At 46.3% G+C, this 20701-nt stretch overlaps 1 protein-coding gene across 1 annotated transcript in view; it reads left to right on the forward strand.

Moving 5' to 3' along the window:
- The first annotated feature begins 986 nt into the window (after positions 1-986).
- The window catches only part of Prickle1 (prickle planar cell polarity protein 1), a 90359-nt gene continuing 70644 nt past the window's right edge, over positions 987-20701 (forward strand). The window contains exon 1 of the mRNA XM_060388764.1: positions 987-1198. The gene's annotated coding sequence lies outside the window, so the exon portion shown is untranslated. The remainder of the gene's footprint in view (positions 1199-20701) is intronic.

Here is a 20701-nt window from a genome sequence, read left to right on the forward strand (position 1 = left end):
ATCCTGGAGGATTTAGAGGGCGTGGAGAGTCCACAAAGGTCCAGCTTTGCAGGGACACCTGTCAGGTTGGCATTGCCAGCTGCAACAGGGTCTGCCCTCTGAGATCTGCCGCCACAGTGTCCACAGGGTGACTCCACAGATCCGGAAGTGGAGAAGGTAAGGGGCTCTGAGATTTAAGGGGAAGCAAATGTCAGGGCAGAACTTTTAAAGAGGCTGAGTCCCTGCTGAACGTGGGCGACTGAGCCTGACAGCCCAGCCCTGGGAACCCGGCAGAGTGAAAACACGGATTGTGGCTCAGTCAATGAAAAATCTTCATGACGGAATGAAGGCTTTGGACCCCGCATCTAGTGCGCCACGCTAACTCGGCCCTGGCCCCAGACACCGCGGTTCCCCGAGGGTTCTCGGCTATAGCCCTTGGGCTTTTTCCTAGAGACGTCCAGTTTGGCCTTCGTCATCTGAAATCTCTCCCCCTTGGCTGCGGGGCAGACTAAGTAAGGCTGGAGGATTACACCAGATAGAATCGAGTCCAGGTGGGTTTACCAGGGTCCAGAGAGCCCGGAAGGAAGCAAGAGTTTAATTAACTAGTGCCCTCTGTACACGCCCCAAAGGAAAGGGGAACCCTACTAGGGACCCCATCAAACTGTTTGATCAGAGGAAATTGGGTTTGCCTTTTCCTCCCCTTCACCCTTCCTATCTCTCAATCAATCCATCTGGATCCTTGGCCGAACCAGGGCGACAGCATTAAAAAAAAAGGGCAGAGACTAGGAGGCGGGGCGGGGCGGGACGGGGCGGGGCGGGGCCTCGCGGGCCTGCAGACCGCAACCCGGCGGGTGCCGCCTCGCGGGGAGGGATCGCGGCCCCGCACGGTGCGCGTGGGCGCGCAGAGCCGCCTGGATCCCAGGCGTCCGCGCTCCGGGATTTCGCTGGCGCCCGCGCGGCGGCCGGGGGCGGGTGCTTCTGCGGCGGCCGGAGCCGGAGCGCGCACTCCGCCTGCAGCCGAGCAGCGGCCGGGGAGCCGCCACCATGCCAGCCCCGCGCCGCCTGCGCTGACCTGGACCGCGCGGCCGCCGCGCATCGGGCCGGGCTGCGGACGCTCCCGGGGCTGCGCACGCGGGCGCGCGCCTGGCGCGGAGGACCGCAGCTCCCGGCGCCGCCGAGGAGGACGGCGCGGCCGCCGCCGTTGCCGCTCGCGCGTGAGGTGAGTGGCTCGGGGCGGGGGGCGCCGCGGCTCGGGGCCGCGTTGTCACGGCGCGGGGTGGGACGTCCGGCGGTCCCGGGAGCGCGGGGACGACGCGGGGAGGGCTGCTGGCCTGTGGCTGCGCGGAGGCAGGGCGCACGGCCCCCTCCGGCTGCGTGGCAGCCAGGTCGTGCGGGCTGTCGCCCTGCGCCCAGGCCGGCTGCACGGCGCGGGGTCCGGCCAAGCGAGTGCGGGGAGGCGAGGGGGAGAGGCTGAGGCTCGCCTGTCACCTTCTGGCGTCGGCGGGAGGCTCGGCCCCTAGCGCGCCGGGGAAAGGGCCGCCTGCCCGGGCGAGGCAGCCGCAGCCTTGCCCTCCGTGGAGACCCCCCGCTCTGCACGCAGCTTGCCCGTGGGAGGGCAGGGGAGCCGCGGCGTCCTCCGTTCTGGCAGAAAAAGTTGAAGAAACTAGGTCTGTTAATAATTAGCAGGAGCGGGACTCGGGATGCAGCAGAAAGCTGTTGAGTTTTCATTGCCCTCTAAGAAAAACAAACGGCATCGCCAACGACTATTGGCAGGGCCGTGTTATTTTTGGGACTTCGGGAAAATTGTCCACAGATTGCATTCGGGGGAGACTGAAGACGGGGGGTGTACCCGGGGGGTCGCGGGGACGGCTGGCACCGCTTTGAGTTTCAGCCCGCCCCTGGAGGACTCAGATTCTTAAGCCTGACGCACTTGGTTCCTGGTTTTAAAACGTGTCAGAGGCAGAACTGCAGCCACGATCAAGGAGAAGAACGCACTGCGAACCGGCCTAAAGGAGCATATGTAAAAATCTCTGTCGGAGACCAAGTGCACTTGTGCTGGGGGGGTGGGGAGGGAAAAAAAAGAATGCTGCATTTGTGGCTTTTAGGGTAGGTTTTATGAATGACAAATTATACTTGATGAAATTGTATCTCCTATCTGTCCCTGAACAGTTCTGTCTGCCGCCTGGTTTTAATCAGCGCTTTGGGAAGGCAGTGTCTGCGCTGATGTTATATAATTGACGCGGTTCACCATCAGATATTTTTAATGTACTTTTGGAGTAAAGGAAACTTCCATCTGTCTCTTCAGACAGGCCCAAGGTGTAGACGGGTGAGGGCTGCTAAGGTTCGCCCTCCTCTAGCTCCAGATGTGTGAGCTCAGCTGTTGCCTGTCACTTAGGTGACAACTGGCCTTTTTCCGACTAAGCCTTTGCTGTCGCCATTATCCTCAGTGAAGTGTCAGTGTGCCTCAGCCTTCTATTACCAGAGTAGGACCGTGCCCCTCGGGAGGTGTCAGCCGTGTTTGACCATCCCCAACAATACGTATGTTCTTAGCGTAAAAAGGGGGGGAGGAGAGGGGAAAAAAAACCTGACAGCAAGATAGATACGCTTTTAGATTAAGACCAACCTAATCTAAAAATTGTGTTTTAATCAGCTTCATAAGGATGACGCAATGTTTGTCAAGCCTTTTTCACTGGAACAATATTTACTCCCACCAGGGGATTTAAAACTTAAACAGCAGCCATTTATCTTGGTGTCTGGTGAAGCTGGGTTCATTTTGCTTCCAATGTGGTCCTAGCCTAGGTGGCTGGGACAAGAAGCTATCACTGTAGCCAGCTGGAGGCTGAAAAAAAAAAAAAAGCAAAATGCAGCACCTGCTGGTACCAGAGAGTTCTAAATGCCATCAACTGGCCAGCCGAGAATCACAGGAGGAGATATTTTATAAGCGCTTCCAGAAATGTTTATGCAAAGGATTTAAAGGTTAATAAGGCAAGGGCTGTACAGAGGGGGCTAGAAAGAAAAGGATGCTACCCTCAGTTAAGAGCACGATCACTGATAACTAAAATAATAAGTCATGGCTAATGTGAATGAATTACTCATACTTCTAACTAAGCCTTAAAAAAAGGAAGGGGGAATGATGTCTAAAGATGGACAGGTTGATTTGAGTGAATGAGTTTAGTAATTTAATTTTTTCATTCTTAATGTGGTACTAATTGGAGAGTTACCTCTGAGTGAGCCTGTTGATTTATAGACTCTTTTTAAGAGAAAACTGCCATATTTCACTGAAGTGACAGATTCAATCAGTCCTGCTGGTAATACCAATGAAGCTTAAAAGGTTGACTGTTTTTTTCTAATTAAGGACGGTGGGTCCACTTCTTGTTGTAATGAGTCAGCTAGGGTCATGAAAGGAACACCTAATACAAACTAGAAAGACAAAGAAACTTTGTAGTTAATAGCTAGACTATGAGAGCTGGCCCTAAAACAAAGTTTAAAATTTTACAGTTTCCTTAGGGATTTCCAAAAGTAAGCTGGGACATAAGTTTTTAAAATATCATGATTAGATAATCTCTTTAAAGTCTACAGTAACCTGTCAGTGGAGCACAAAAGGTTAAGTTGTATAAGTTATCTTAGCAGTACCAGGGGGCTAGTGTGGGTGCCAGGCCTTGTGGGTAAGCCACACCCCAGTGAGTGACATTCCTAATACTGGAGAAATAGAGTGAGAATCTTTAAAAATTATTTACCATCAAGTAGCTCTTAGAATAACCTACCCTATGTTTTTTTGAATTGTCAAGTCAAGCTTATCCTTTACTGGTATTTTAATTACAGCATTTAATTCCCCAAACAAAGTAGTTTATAGTGGATAAATCATCCATTTTAAAGAAGTAAAACTTCAGAAATCAAAATGGGGTTCTGGGGAAATGGCTCAGTTGGTAAAGTACTTGTTCTGCAAATACGACGGCCTCGGTTCAGACCCACAGGACCCTTGTGTGTACAGAGCCAGGCAAGGTCACCTATGTGTGTAATCTCAGCACTAGGGGACCAGGGCAAGGGGATCTGGAGAGCTGTTGGGCCAGCCAGCCAACCTAGAACATCAGTGAGTTCTGGGTTCAGTGAGAGACATTGTCTGAAATAATAGTAATAATAAAATAATAATGTAGAGAGACATAGAGGAAGATGCCTTACATTAACCTCTGACCTCCATGCATGCTCGCGCACACACAAACACACACACACACACACACACACACATATACACACACATGCATGCACAGTGGTTCTCGTGTGTGCATAGAAATGTTCATTATGTCATCTCACTGACATAGACTCCTCCCCTCAGAAAAGTAGTTCTGGGTTTTCCATGTTATGTAAAGCAGTGTTCCCTGTTCAACTCTTACTAGTGTGGGAATATTAAAAAAAATAAGGCAAGTGAATGAGGCGTTTTCTGCTGGGTTTGCTAAGGGACTATTATGTTTGCCCTGGTTATCGGATAAGGAATTGTAGGGTTGCACGGTGGTGCTTTTAGAAAGTGGGCATGAGCAGATGATTGGGGGAGGAGGACAGAGTCATCAGGAGGCCAGTCTTCACACTGTTGCAGTGCAGTGCCTCCGGTCCTCTGCTGTGACTGGAGCCAGTGGCTCCAACAGTGCCAGGGACCCGGGACCAGGCAGCAGAGCCTCCCTGCCCTTCTGGACCCCTCCTTTTGGACATGTGCAGAAGTCACCTCTCCGCTTCCTGGTAACCAAGGAATGCACCTGTTGATAGTGGTGCCGAGAAGAGGGCTAGAGAGTGAGCATCCAGGAGCAGTGGAAAGCAGTGGCCAACAGCAAGGCCAACAGGAGCTCTTGCAAGTCTGTTTCCCCTGACCCTCTCTCCTGAAGAAGAAAGCGGTAGAAAGAGACTACTTTATAGCTTGGAGCATGCTGACGTCATGACGCTCCTGGCACGAAGATACGACACAATAATCAGATCCCTCTCTGTGTGCCAGAATGACACGGTTTTTCCACGAGCTGTTCCCGAGCTGCTGGTCCACGGGCATAGGCTGTTTCCAGTTACTCGGGGCGGGGTGGGGGGGAGGTTAAAGCCTCTCAGACAGTTCAATAATTCTTCCTATGTCTGTTTAAACTACATGCTCATGGTCACATCTGAAGGGAATTCTCTGAGAGCAGGGAGACAGAACAACCTTCCATGGTCATATGCCTACAACTAAAAAAATGCCAGATAGGCAGAAACCAGTATAAACACTTGAAAACACGGAACTGCAAATGAGCCAACAGCTGCCACTCACCTTTACTTAACTCCCATCCCGGGGTTTTGTTCTAGGTGATCCTAAAAATCAACTGACCAGCTAAGCTGAGGTGGCATTTTTCTCCCTGAGGTGGGAGGTTGGAATGATCCCATTCATTGCATACTCTTCAGAAAAGGAGTTAGGAAAAAAAAAAAAAACAAAAACAAAAAACGAGTTAGGACTCTGTCTTGGTACTCTGTCCTGCTTGCAGATTTACAGCTCCCACCAGCCTTGCTGTGCTCTTCTGTTCTCACTAGGCACTTGGAAAGAGAGATGTGTCCGTGATGGGTGACATTCTGCACTGAGGTGCCCCCAGTTCCTTGAGTCCTCCCTCTCCCACAGTTCCACTGGCCTTCCTTCTTTATGGAGGTACTGAGCCCACAGCTAACAGTTAGGATCTGTGACTTTAGTAACCGTTCTGTTTGAAATGTTTCCAATTACACATAAGATTGGCCCCACTCAGCAGCTGCATGCCAAAAGCATTTCCTAGTGTGCTCCAAGAATCATGCTGTGATTGCTTTTAATTTAAATAAAGGCTATTTGGTTTCCTGTGATGTTTTTTATAACCACCCTTTTCTCTGTTTGTGTTGCCTTAAAAAAAAAAAAGCCTACAGAGAGTAGCCACCACTTAATGTGATGTGACCCTAGTTTTCTAGGATACCATTTGCTTTGAGCAAACACCCTGTACTTAATAAAGAAATCATAAAGAAACATTGTATGCCATTGGGTTTCCCTAAGGAAGGGGGAAAGGTTATCTGGTAACACATTGTAAGTAGCTAATGATTTTGAAGTTTTCTTCCTTTTTTCTTTAGAGACCAATCATAATCATCCTCTTAGGCCATTGGATATCATCTGACACATTGTCTTTTATTAAAATTATTCCATTTTCCCCTTTGAAGGACCATGAAGAATGGTTTAAACCAAAAATACTGAAAGAGTAGAGAGAAGTTAAAAACATACTTGAGCCAAAAGAGGAGACAGTGAACAATTTCATCCATTCTACAGCCACCAGATTGTCCTAAGCCAGCTCCTCTGGGGGCTTCCAACTTTTTAAACACAGTGGTGGCTCTAATCCTCTAACAGCCGGCAGATATATTTGAGTAAGCTTGAAAATAAACAGTCTTGGGACTTGGCTTGTGTGGGCTGGTATGGGACTGGGGGGTGGGGGGTGGGGCTCTGTTTCCGGAAAGGTTTTCTGCCCATCCCCATGAAACACAACACCCACGGCCAGAGGGGATCCAATGGGTGAGGTGCTGAGATGGTCCCCAGGAAGGGTTCTCACACAGGCTCTTTCAGTGCCTCAAGAGCATCCTGGAGAATAGAGTGCTTCTTTGGGTTCAACAGTAGTTGACTTGCAGAGATGCCAACATCTCTCCTGGCACTTTTGGACAATTTCCACCATGTAATAAATAGTGCTGTTTAGTCCAAATTTGTAAATGCCATATTTCATGGAGCCCCTGCGGGAACAGCAAAAATTAACCCAGGCTACCAGGGATCATTGAAGCCTGGAGGTTAGATTACTGCCTAAATCCCAATGTGACCACTAACTACGTCTACTGGGGACCTTTCATCAAAATAAAAGGAGTTAGCTTGGGCTGGGTAGAATAGTACTGAAAAGCATCTAGTGGCTTCTACATAGGGGTCCTTTTTTTTTTTTTTTTTCATCCCACTTCATTCTTGGGTGCTGCCTATCAATTCAGTAAACCTCCCTGGAGGACCTTGATTCAGTTAGCAATAAAACCAGGTCTTGAGCTACTTACTACACTGCTGATGAGAACCCAGGATGATAGACACACCCTCTTCATATGGGCCCTTTGCTACAGGGACCAATTCCTCAGTAGTAGCTACTGTTAAAATAGAACATGTAGAATCTTTTTTCTATATTGTCCAGTTCTCTGTCCTGGTTAAAATACTGAGTACATGTGCATACACACACAGAGTGGGGGCATATATGCATTCACACTAGACTAAGAGTAATATTACACTGTCTCACTTTCTAAAAGGGAACTGATTGGAGCTATGATATATTTTCACTGGAGGAGGCACTTGTGTGCTTTGTTTGTTTCAATGACAAATAGTGTGGTTATGGGTCTAAAGAAATCCATAACTTGGTAGGTGTAATTGATATCTCCAATTAGGCTATTTACATGCTTGGACAATCTAAGTTCCTTGTTTCGGAGCAGAAAGGAGGCTAATTGTATGGCGCTTTGCTCTGCTTTCAAAGACCTGTGCCAGACCATTTTAGGCTGCACATAAGATGCTTGAACACTTGTATAACCTCTGTCAAGAGAAATGACATTTTCAGTTCTTCGGGGTCTGTGTAATTAACAAGTATGGTCAGTGGCTGGGGTTCATGCATGTTACATAATTTAAAAAAAAAAAGATAAAGTGATGTCTGGAGTAAATGGCGCTGCAGATGTTTTTTATAGAAAGTGCAGATGTGTTGTGGGAATTCTGCACCACATTTTGTGCTCAGCTTTCTTCATTCCGAGGATCATGTGAGTAATTCCACTGAGCTGCCTCAGCCCCCATTCGCACACAAGTCTTGAGCAACAGGCTGACGGGATAGCTTGACCCCTCACATTGTTCTGAAATGCTTTAGCCTTTTATGTTTCTGTAAATATGAAGGGAGGGAAGAAAATACACGTCGATGTTTGACCAGCTTAACCATGTATGCTCCTGTTGTGGGCCATCTATAAGCATAACCAGCGAGGCGGGCTAATAGCCAAAAACCCGTCCTTCAGTCCTGCCAAGTGTGAGAAAAGCAGGCCAGCTTTCTCCATTTTGAGGGATTGGAAAATGTACTTTCTTAACCTTCTTTTGAGTTTTAAGGAGCAAGCCAAGAAAAATCTTTTTTTTTCCCTCCTCCTCTTCCTGACCCATGGATCCAAGCCCCAATGCTGTTCCATGCTCACGCTTTGCACAGCTGGCTTGGCTGTGCCGGGGGGGGACCGTATGGTGACTCTACTGGTTGTTTCTGGAGACGCCGGCTTTTTAACATCGTCTCGGTAACGTTTACAGGATAGTTTGCTCGTTTATCCTGTTTGTTCCTCAACAAGGGTTCTATGACAGACAGCTGTGAGCTCACAGGTGACAACCATGCACAGGAAGACAGTTTGTTTCTTCCTGAAAATGGTAAAAGTGGGACTGTAGACCAAACAGTAGCCGTGTGGCATTGAGTCAGTTTCTTGGCGTCTCTGGGCTTCAGTTTCCTCATATGAAAGGATTAGGCTAGATCCATATGTAGTTGTTTAAGAATTCAGTCACAAACACCTGTGTAAAAGTCACTTTCATCCTCCTGTTTCAGTGGTCTCAGAGGCGTACTGCTGCTGGCTGCTAGCCTAGGCCTATTCCTGGAAGCCTAGCCTCCAACCTAGACCTAGGATGTTTTCAGCCTCTGAGAGTTACTGCTGAATAAGCTCATCCTTATTTGTTCTTACTGAGCTCTGGGACGGCTGGTTCAATTCAGCTGTTCTGGCTCAAAATCCTCTCCCAGCTGACTTATTCAATCTTGCCTTTCTCTCTCCGCCCTGCTTGGCCTCAAACTAACTCCAACGATCTTTTTCTGGTCTTCTGGCTCCTTCTCGTTCTCTGGCTCATTCTGTCTTCACCTGAGTTCTCTCCCTCTCTGAAACTCATCTCTCTATTACTGTCCTGATAAAATTGCCTCCCCCCACCCCCCGCCCCAGCACATCTGTGGAACTTTGTCAAAGGACCAAAGGACGAATAATGTTCAAAAATTTTTAAGAACATGAGGGCTATTTCTCAGTACTGGTTTTTTAACCCAAGGAAGACCTGTGTGGATTCAAGGTTTCTTCTGGCCCTGAGCCACACCCCCAGCCCCTGGGTGGACTCTGGCACACGCCCTGAATCAACCAATCAGGTGATTCCAGTACACAGCTGTGGTGAAGCCGCCGAATTAGATGGTGTTAGAGATTATCTGCCAGTACTAAAACTGTGTCTCTGCCCCACAGAGGCTGAACTCAATGCTCTCTGACTTTTTCCCTTCCCTTCCCACTCACTTCTTCACTCTCCCCCTCTACCTCCCTCCATCCTTCCTCTTTGGTTCATCCATTCTGAATGGCTACTTTCACTCTATTGCTGACAAACTGTTGTCCTGCCTCATGATATCAGTATCTCTGCTGTGCTTGTGGTTCATGGTGGTTCGTGTCAGGGGGGAACCAGATGCCTACCTCTGCCTGACACTCACTGGCCCCCAGCAAAAACACATGCCTGAAGTCAAAGAGCTTTGCGAAAATATGATGTGACTTATGTTTTCAAATAATGTACCCAATATTTTTTGTCACCTTGGAGACACTTTTTAGGTAAAACTATCTCCAATTTTGAAACAATTAACATTAGTGTTCACTAAGCTGAAAAAGAACATAATAAGCATATTATTTTCCTGTACATTTACCGTACTCCAAAGCGTATTTATTGTAATTTGTTCCAGATTAACAATTGGCCAATTGTTTTGAACTAGAAAGTACTCTACCTAAAAAAGGTATTAGGAGACGAAGGAAAAATTGCATCGTATTCCAAAGTGAGTTTTTGAGAAAGTACAATTTGCATACTGTTTAAAAATAACTTTATCCTATGTCTTCTTATATTTTGAGTTCCTGTAGTGGCTTAATAAATAAATTTGAGGGTTTGTGATCATGAAAAAAATATTTTAATTTAAGAACTATTACTCAACTATAGCACTTATCTGACAAGTCATGAGTTTATCACAGTGTTATTTACAATTTTACATCCTACTTTTAAGTATTTTGAATCACAAGATCGGACATTTTTAAATAGAATTTTATTAATGTGAGTCCGTAGCTAAGCCACTGTGTGTACATAGACACTGGTCTGTCCTTTCAACAGCGACAAGACTGGTTCCCATTTCTAGTTTTTCAAATTCATTTTCTTCTTAATTGGGAGGTGGGCCAGAAAAACAGGGATATGTGCATGTAAGTAAAGTGGCCACAGGCAGGAAGAAGGCATCAGACTCTCCTAGAACTATTGTTGTGGGTGGTTGTGAGACACATCACGTAGGTGCTGGGAACCGAACCCAAGTCCTTGGAGGAGTCTTAGCCACTCCTCTAGCCCCGAGGCTCTCAGCCTGTGGGTCATGACCCCTTTGGGGTTGGATGACCCTTTCACAGAGGTCACCTATCAGATATCCTGCATATCAGAAATTTACTTTACAATTCACCACTGTAGCAAAATTGCAGTTATGAAGTAGCAACAAGATAATCTTGAGGTTGGGGGGTGAGGAACTTTGTTAAAGGGTCGCAGCCTCGGGAAGGTAGAGAACTGCTACTCTAGACCAGTTCCCGTCTCTTTGGACTAGTTAAGCAATCTCTAGACCAGCCAATCACAGCCGTCTCTATAGCCAGCGGCGTTTTTGTCCTTTCACAGACATAATTCCACTTATCTTCCATAACATGAAGTTCTTTAAAACTGTGTTCATGCTGTGAACAGAGGCTCATCTCAAAGAATCTCAGTGAAGTGTAGCAAACACACAGTTTTTCTCCTCATTGGGATACTGTGTCTGAAGTTTTCCTATCAAGCATGGGGAGAGGAGTGATCACATGGTTTTGTGAGAATCGATTAATAGAATTTGTTGCCCATCTGATTTCTTTGCCTACTTTGTCTTTGAAAATTTGGATGCTGTTTTGCCAGTATCCAGTGTGGCCATTGATGTGGACATACACAGGCTTCAAGGAACTTAAAAAGTCCATTCTGGCTGTGGAAGAACCTAGCAAGCATAAGGCCCTGGGTCCCTTCCCCAACACAACGAAGGCACAAAAAAATAGTAGTCAACATCACTAGTGCTATGTGTGTGAATAGCAAAACTCAAAGAGGACATTGGATGCTTCTCCAGTTTTATGGATTTTGTTTGTTTGCTATTGTTTGTTGTTTGTTCTGCTTTGGTCTTTGGTTTTTGTTCTGTTTTGTTTTGTTTCAAAAAAGGGTTTCTCTGTGTAGCCTTGGCAGTCCTGGGAACTTGCTCTGTACAGCAGGCCAGCCTCGAACTCAGAGATTCTGCTGGGTCTGCCTCTCATGTGCTGGAATTGAAGGCCTGTGCCCCCACCTCAGGGCCCTGCTATTGTGGTTTCGATTCAATTTCATTTTATTCTTTCAAAAAGGCTTTTCAGTTCTCTATGCTAAAACCTGACTAACTTTCCAGCTTTCCTGGGACTTCGTGCTGTGTAGGTATAACCAGTCACAAAGTCAACTGCTTCCCTGCCTCTTCCCTGTCAGATGTACACTGCTGTCAAACGTTCCTCCCTGAACTGTCTGCTCCGGTTGTTTGCACAGTGTAACTGAAAACTCTCACTTTCAGGCATTTTTGTGAATTGCTGCAAGGTACTGCACTCAGGAAGAGGTAAGCCATTGCCAACAGAGTTGAAGGATCCTTGGCGATTGAGCGAAGGCTGCCCCCCCCCTTTGTATTCGAGAGCTTAACTCTCAAGTCCCACTGCAAATCTCATGTTTGCGCTGGCTTCCGATGCCTAGAAGAGGGCACATGGGCTCCAGGGTCACTGTGCCCTTCATGTCTCTGCTCAAGGCACCTGGGATCAGAAAGATAAGCCAAATCTGACTTCCATGGCCTCAGGAGCAGCAGCAGGCCAGTGCCGCCGCCATCTTTACCTGGGACTCCTCTCTCTGTTTCCCTGTCTGCGAACCTGTCCCCAGATCAAGAACCCCTTGGGGAGAGTGGTGAGTGCTTAATAACTGTGAACAGAGCAAATCCTCACTGTAATACAGCAGCTCACAGTACTCACTCGGGGGAGAAAAAGCTTTAATCTAGTTGCATTCTGATTCTGAGGCTGTAAAGTTGGCAAATGACTTCCTTTCTCTACAGAGCTGGTACTTATGAACCATTTTATAGATGTCATAAAGACAAAAGAAGCTGGAATTTTCTCTCTCTCTCTCTCTCTCAGTCTTTCTTGTTTGGGGCTTGGGGTTTGTTGGTGGTAGTGGTTTGGTTTGGCTTTTTTGAGACAGAGTTTCTCTGGGTAGCCCTTGCACTCCTGGAACTCACTCTGTAGACCAGGCTGGCCTTATGAACTCGAGGATCTGCCTGCCTCTACCTCCCAAGCACTGGGATTAAAGGCATGTGCCACCACTGCCTGACAGGGTATTTTATTTTCACTGCTGAAGTTTCTGAGAAAATTCCCTCTCGTTTGAATAAAGCTGGAGAATGGTGAGAGTCAAGAACAGGGCCTGGCCACGCCTCCAGCTCATCGTGGCCACGCCTCCTCCCAGCCATAGTGGATGAACCAGAAGTGTACAGCAGAGAGGGATTTTGTCCAAGATGAACGCCTACAGCAGGGAAGCCCCGTGGCCTTTCTCTTCATCATGAGCCACACTGCAGGCAGGTAGAAGGAGCATCTTCAGAGAGGCTTTGGGGCTGCCCGACAAAGACAGGCTGTCATTTACTCTTGATCTAAATGCCAGGGCTGCAAGTCTAATCCTCTAAGTGATTCCAACCAGCTTGCTAGGAACCCTGGTTGCTTGAGTTATTATATTAATGTCTCAGGTTCCAGGGACTAATTGGCCATGGATCAACTTTTTAAGAAGCCTAGCCAAGTGATTTGTCCAGAGACGATCATGTTTTAATCTGACACATTTTTACTATTGGAAGACAGATGCCTCCCAAGTGCAAAGTGCCTTTAGATATACATCATGTGTCTTTACTCTGGCTTGGTGGAGGGGCCTACCCAAGGTTAATCCAATGTACTGATGAGGATTCCACCTTGGTTCAAGACTCCAGTTGCTAGGCAACTGTGGCCTGGCAGCTCCTGAATGAACCATGTCTGCATGAGGGTTTCAAACGAAAGACAACCTAGAAGGTCGAATAAATATCCCTGTTGTTGACCCAACATGGCTGATGTCTGTGGCGCGTATGTGTTGGTTAGTTCTCTGACCTTCTTATTCTACTCCGTCTTGGTCATGGTGATATTTCTAGTTTCTACTTTATTTGATTCTGAAGTACTACAGTTGGAGGCTATCTCTTCAGGGGAGCTGGATGATAACTACAAGATCTGAAGTGATATTTGGTGATCACCATAACTACTTGGACGGATTATTAGAATTATCTAGCCGTCCACTCGAAAATACCCCATTAGCCAGGTCCAACTGACAGCTTTGTTCATTCTTCCCTGTGGCAAATTCAAAATGCAGAAATTGCTCTGTTTTGAAGGGCTTGGGGAATATATGCTTCCAAAACCCAACAACTGGATTAAATAGGTCATTTACAGTACACTATGATGGCTGAAGGTAAAATAGTAGTGGTGGCCCACACCTTGAATCCCAGTACGCAGGAGGCAGAAGCAGGCTGATCTCTGTGAGTTCCAGGCCAGCCTGGTCTGCAGAGTGAGTTCCAGGACAGCCAAGGCTACACAGAGAAACCCTGTCTCGAAAAACCTAAAATAAAATTTCAAAAACCAGAAAAGCAGGGTTATTAAATAGGAAGTTACCAGTGTGCTGAATGTGTAACCACAGCCTCCTTATCTCCTTGTCTGTAAGCATTATGTTCATTATAGGACATATAGAGGATTTAAAGTGTGAGCTCACTTTTATTTGTATAGTCACATAGGTAATAACAACTATGTTTAGAATGTCTGCGCCTTGACCGTCCTTCATGCTTTTGCTAGAACCACTTGAGTTGACTCCTAATATTTTTAGGAGCGCCGCTAGCATCCTGATTGACTCTCACAGACAACATTAAGGAGATGTGCACAGCCAAGTCCCTGCTGCATTGTGCTGGTCCCGGCCAATACAAGTTGTCCATGTGACCGGACCCAGCCAAAAGCACCTTCTAGTGCACTGTGATTAGTGGAGCCACTTACTTCGCAGAAGATCATCAAGACCTCCAGTGTCCGTCATTCTAATGAGGCCAGACTCAATCAGAAGCCCCCACTGGGAAGCGTGAGGCCACCGGCGGCACGTTCCACACGCCGATCAGCATAGCGACACAGAGTCACATCCCCCAGCAGGTTCCTAAGCAACTTCCAAGTACCGTGCCCTAGGAAGGACTCCACAAATGTGACATTAATAATCACCAGTTTGAATCTGGGTCACCTCAGCCGTGACTCCAAGATCAAACGCCGCCCCGATGGCAATGAGTGTGTGAGAAAGTACAGCAGAAAGGCACCGCGTTTCTTAATGACACCTTTGTGCCTCTTTAGCACGGTTGGAGGCGAGCAGAAATCAAGCCGCCTGAACCCTTGGTCTGGAGGCTAACCCTTCAGGGTATGGCTGGCACACTTTCGTGGAGACTCTTGAGGGACGTCACAGCAGCCTCTGTCGCTCTGGCTCCTTAAATGGAGACCCATGCCCTTTCTTCTTCTCCTCACAGTGTGGTCACATCAGAGTATTGATGCCTAGCTTGCATGTTTCCTTGTCTTCTTGACGCTGCCCTCATATATGTGTGTCAGCCCTTAATATGCAACTTTGAAATGTTTACTTCAATTTGGGGACATGGTTTCCTTGCAAGATGCTTTCATTGAGTGATTGTATTGTACCATAGGGTAAGGGCCTAACAATACAAACATTAGGTAAGAATATTCCAATCTTGAAAGAGCTCACTCTTGGTAGAAAACAAAGACACTTGAACAGGAACATACATACGTACATATATACATACATACATATGCATGTATTCATTTTATATATATGGTTTGATATATATTTGTTATACTAGCATAAAGGTGAAGACCCAGGCCATTTGTCCTGTGTGGGTTGTGATGGAAAGCATCAGGAAGGAAGAGAAGGTTGAGCTGATCCTGAAGGATGAGCAGAACCAGAGGCTGTGTCACTCTAGATACAAGGCAGAGCATACAGAAAGCAGGAGAGAAACGTGGAGACAGAGTTGCAAGTTTATGCAGCTCAAGTGTTGGTTCTGCTGTTCTTCAGGGGCTTGTTGCCCCTTTACAAACTCTCAGTTTCAGTCAGCAGTAAGGGAGGAGTTTGACAGCCTTGCCTCTGAGCTTCCCTCACTCACACACGGTGGCCTTAGGCTTTGGAATAGAAGTCGGCTCCTTACAGGCTGAGAACAGCCAGCCCTGCTCCTAGGTATACATAGGCATGCATTCATGTGTCCCCGTACGTACCCAACTCTTCAGCTCATTGACAGGCTTGAATTTCCACCTTGATAACACCAAAGGATACAGGATGTGCTTCAGGGATGCTTGTGCTAGTTTCTGGGAGAGAACGCGTGGGCATGAATGGTTAGAGAGGAAAAGCCTGAAAGAGTGTAGCCTCGGACCGTGACTTACTACATTGATGTCTCTGTTTTGTTTTCATAAAACCTTCTTTAATGTTAAAAAACAAAAACAAAAAAAAATCTTACAAAAGTGTAAATAGGAAGCAATAGACTCATAGGAGATTGGCAGATTAACTGCTTTCTTCTTCTCTTCCTCCTCCTCTTTTTTTGAGACAGGGTCTCACCATGTAGCCCTGGCTGTCCTAGAACTCACTAACTAGTTCAGCCTGACCTTAGGCTTGCAGAGATCCACTTGCCTCTGCCTCCCGAGTCCTGGGATTAAAGGGATGCACCATCATGCCCAGGTCTTTATTTGTTTATATTTCTTGAAATGCTTTTATAAAAAATTAAAGTTTAACAAAAAAAATTTAACTATAATTCAGCTTTTGAAATAACAATATAAATGACTATACTCATTTGAAGGTAAATCATGTTCATTTGTCTCTGGAAAGGTAAACTCTCTTCTTAAAGCTATGGTTCTTTAACGTGGAAATACTCTAATTCTTGATTTAACGTTTTAGAATCTCTTGTCTTCTAGTGGCTACCGACCATGTTTCCAGGCAGTCTGGCATGTGATAAATATTTTGTAGCATATGTGGCTGAACGTGCCAATTTCAAAGAACTTTACAAGCTTTAATTAATTTTCTCAGCATCCAGATGCTCTTGGTTTATTGATGGGAAATCCACAGACAGTGGGGCTCAGACGCATTGCTTGAGAATCCATCTAGCAAAGATGTTTTCAAACTCTGATGGCATGGTAGGGGGAGCTAGCTGCTTTATGCAAACATGCTACCTGGAGCCCAGCATGTGGAGTTAGGCTGCCATGTTGGGAGGCAGGAAAGATGTTCTGCATCAGGCTCCCTGTTAACCCAAATGCTAGTCAGACTTGAAGTTCAGTACAGACACTGCATGTTCCCTAAAAAGTACTCACTGTTTATGGGGATTCAAGTCTACCTACACATTCTGTGTTTCATACTGCAATGCAGAGCTGGTGGCTAGAGCCTACTCTCCCAGCTCCGTTGTCTCCTGGACAGGTGAGCTGCTTGGCTCTTTGAACACATCTGAAGGCCACAGACAGCAGCAGTCTGCACAAACAGTAAGAAGGAGTGAGGGCTGCCCTCCTGGGTGCTGAGCCTCCTCCTGCTGAGGCTGCCTTAACTGCACATGTTATCTTTAGGGTTATTGTTCTCACTTCCCTTTCTCTTGCCTCTGATCAAAGCCGTCAGTTCCCGTCTTCAGCAGCAGTGTTCGCTGTCACCCCTGTGCGGAAGCTGACATGGAGGCTGCCTCCTGGGAGGGGAGCAGAGCTGCTGGTGTAATGGTGATTGCCATTTGCTTGCACCACACAACATAAAGACAAACATGAACAGGACCTATGGGCATGGTCCTGATATGACCATGACAGGGGTTGGAGCTGGCTGTCATGGAGTCGCCCTTGTCTTTTGGTCTAGAAGACAAAAGCCTTCAGAGGCCCTGCCTTGCTCTCGATGTTCAGCAAAGCACGTCTGTTTTTCCGAGGCCACAGATTTGGGAAATTGTTCTCATTTTGCTAGCCAGCTCCTCCGCAGAGTGTTTTTATTTATCCAGCCATTCAGTTCCTCGGTGTGCATGAGTACAGAGTGATTTTCAGTCAGAAGCCACCATGTTTGCTTTAGGGGAAATAACTCCTTAGCACTAAGGGGACTCCCCGAGTAGCTGATAAAAAAAAATATTTAAAAAATGTAGAAGAAACTGGGGCCCTTATCTTGAGATTAAGGCAACCTAAGGACTTGAGGTGTGCTGCTCTCCATGGATGACTAGCCAACTGTGAAAGATTTTATATTTGTAAAATGTTAGTCATGGCTTAGTCTTTGATGGATGCATTGATAGGGTATGATTTAATTCGTTAGGGGTTTTTTTTCCCCAAAAAAAGGAAATGTGCTGTAAGCATGTTACTTGTAAAACATGAAAAGGAAATATTTGAGATTCAGTTTATCTGCTCTCTGTGTCTGTATTTATGTTATTTGCAGTGCTGGGACTCAAACCCAGGGCCTTATGCTGCTATACAAGAAGGACTCTCGCACCCAGCTGCCATATGCCAAGGCCCAGACATATGTTTTCAGCAGTTGTAGATGACAAAGTCCTAGGTAGAGATCTCCCAGGGTGGAGATCTTTTGTTGTTGTTGTTTTGAGACAGGGTCTCTCTGTGTAGCCCTGGCTGACCTGCAATTCTCTATGAGAGCAGTCCAGCCTCAAACTCAGAAATCCTCCTGTCTCTGCCTCCTGAATGCTGGAATTAAAGGCGTGCACCAACACACCCTGTAAGATAATTTTTTTATTTTATTTTTATTTTGCAGATCTTTATTTGTCTTCCTGGCTTAGTTTTTATGTGAAACCTGCTCAAATTGTTGAACGTTAAGATGTGTTTCTCTTTTTGGATTAATCCACCATAGAGTTTTTGAGCTCATCCTTCAGTTCACAGGGTGAGGTAGGGTAGAAGGAGCAGGAAAGAGGAGCTGAAGCTACAACCCAGGATCTCCCTCCATCAGGACTCGGCTGTGCTTGGGACAGTGCTTTCCTCCCCGTCACTCTGGGGAGGAGACTGATGAGTGTTCTGATGTCCCAGGGTGACTGAGAGCCACCAGGCTGAATGTTTCCATCCGTACATAAAGGCCCAGGACACCTGAGGTCACGGCAGGATTCATAACATGATGCTGTAAAAGCAAACCCAACTCCCAGCCTGCTGATGTGGATCTCGAAGCCGTCGAACCCAAAACCTGCAACCAGTGGACTCATCTGCTTCAAGGGAGGCCAGTGCCTGGACTGCATGCAGACGGGGCCAGTTTCTGGCAGCTTTTCCTGCGACCTCCCTTGTGCAATGGTTTCCCTCCATAGGCTAGTTTCAAGGAATTTATTTTTAATCGACTCTATAATACAAGCTATCTGGCATTTTCCCCCCTCTTCTGTTGTCTTTTAGCTTTTATGTATTCTCTTAGAGAAGAAAATAACCTGTAATTTTATTCTTTAAGTACCTCCTTCAGAAAAGGGCTTTTATCAGGCTCAGAATGCCACTCAGTGGGAGAATGCTTACTGGTTTTGCTTTTGTTTTACTTTGAGAATCATCCCAATCTATAAAATAATATGGAGGAGGCCAAAATACTTGAACTTTCTTCTCACTTTGATATGTATGTAGGAATGCTACAGAAGAGGCCCATGTTTCAACATGCCAGTGGCTGGATGAAAGTAGGATTTGTTGAACAATTTGGAGTGTTATCTATGTGATGGAGCGTGGGATCCTAAAAGGTTTCATACTTGCTGAGGCAATTTTTAGGGCCAAAAATTAACCTCATCCAAACTATTTCATTAAATTAAATTAAACCCTGTCATTATTGGTATTGACATGTACATACTCATGAAAACCATCTCTTAGATATAAAACTAACTTGAACACTGAATACTCAGGAAGGAACTTCCTTAAGGATGTACAAGGTTATGAATAGACCGGATGTTTTAGAGAGACGGGAGTGCCTCGCAGAGTTGGCGGATCACAGTCCCTAAACTGTGGAAGTCAGAGCCATGTCTCCGTCTGTCGAGCTGCCACGTGGGATTCACTTAAAACCAGGGCCAAAAGCTCCATAATTCTTCAGGACTCTTGTGAATTCACAGCATCACTTCATGACCTATTTGGAAGACAGTCATTTAAGCACGGACTCCGACCACCGTTTAACAACGCATAATAAAACATGGGTCACACATGACTCAAGAGAGGGAAGCAGATGCACGGAGACAGCCAGGGTTAGTCGGGTAGGTGGATGTAGCCACCCAGGTGTCTCGGCATCCGTCCAGAATGCCCGGCTAATGAGCTCAGGAGGCCGAGACCTGCTTGGCTGCACTTCCCATTAGCACGGTGCCACCAGATACCACTCTGGGACATTGATTGCAATTGATTCACAAAAGGAATGCTCTGGCACACACTGTGCCTGTGATGCCCTCTGCAAAGCTCTAATTTCAGAATCTGCTTTTTAGTTTCCAGGCGTACCAGCCAGCAGACTTTGCAAATGCCGTATCATTCAGCTTCAGCATGAAGAGCCTGGGTCCCCATAATTGATCCGTCTATTCTGGAGTCTGTGTCACCACAAAGGAGTTAATTTGTCTTGTTTGAAGGGTCAGGTTTAATTGCACAGGTCAGTTAAAAGAAAAAAAAAAAAAAAAGAAAAGAAAAGAAAGTTAAATGACTGCTTTTGACTCTTCGTCTATGCCTTGCTTTTTACCCAAGACCACAGAACAGTGCAATCAATTTCCTTAATCAGCACAGCTGGAACCATAAGTGTGCTGTACACTGAGCTCCGAGACCTGAGTTAAAAGAGTCGGGTGGTAGTAAGACCGTCCCAAAGGTGGCTTCTCTGCAGAAATGTCCCCGCAGTCAACGAGAAGAAAAGAGGCACTAGATGGCGCTGTTCAACCAGAAATGACCTTTACTAAACCAAGCGTGCCTGGGAGTACACGCTCTCTATAAGGACCGGGCCTCATTAAAAACTGCAAATCTAGGAGCAACGTGAGGTTTGGAAATCCGGCTTTTTAAGACTAAAGATGGTCCCTTATAAACGCTATAGCAGGTCTCTTGCTGAGCTGATTTTGTTACCGACTTATTTTACCGTCTCCTTTAATGTTACTTTTTAAAAAGGCTAGCAGAGAGCTCTTTGAGACGTTAAAAGCTAAGAAGGAATGGTGCTATGTCCATAAGGTGGAAAAAGTATGCACCTCCTGAGAAGCAAAATACAGAGGGAAAGTAGTATGAAAAATACACAGGAGATATTAATGGGGAAGGAGAAGGTTATGAAAGGGCATGTATAAAGTGGTTGTTCTTTGGGGGGAATAATATATGAGAATATGCTATCGTGTCTATGTACTTGTCTATGGCAGGGTATGGCAAATGGGATTAAGGATTTCTTTTTCCTCCTGGTTTTATTTACTGTTAAAATAATATACCGGAAGGGGGTGTGGAATTGTGGGCCATGTAATTACATGCTTGGGAGTTTGGAGTCAGGATTCAATATCATCCCCAGCTACCTAGTAAGTTTTAAGCTAGCCTGGGCTGCACAAGACCTTGTTGTCATGAACAAACAAACGTGGCTGGGGAAATAGTTCATTTGGTAAAGGGCAAGCCTGAGGACCTGATTTGGTCCCCCCAAACCATGCTT

The sequence above is a fragment of the Meriones unguiculatus genome, chromosome 8 (assembly GCF_030254825.1).
Source record: "Meriones unguiculatus strain TT.TT164.6M chromosome 8, Bangor_MerUng_6.1, whole genome shotgun sequence".
Classification (NCBI taxonomy): domain Eukaryota; kingdom Metazoa; phylum Chordata; class Mammalia; order Rodentia; family Muridae; genus Meriones; species Meriones unguiculatus.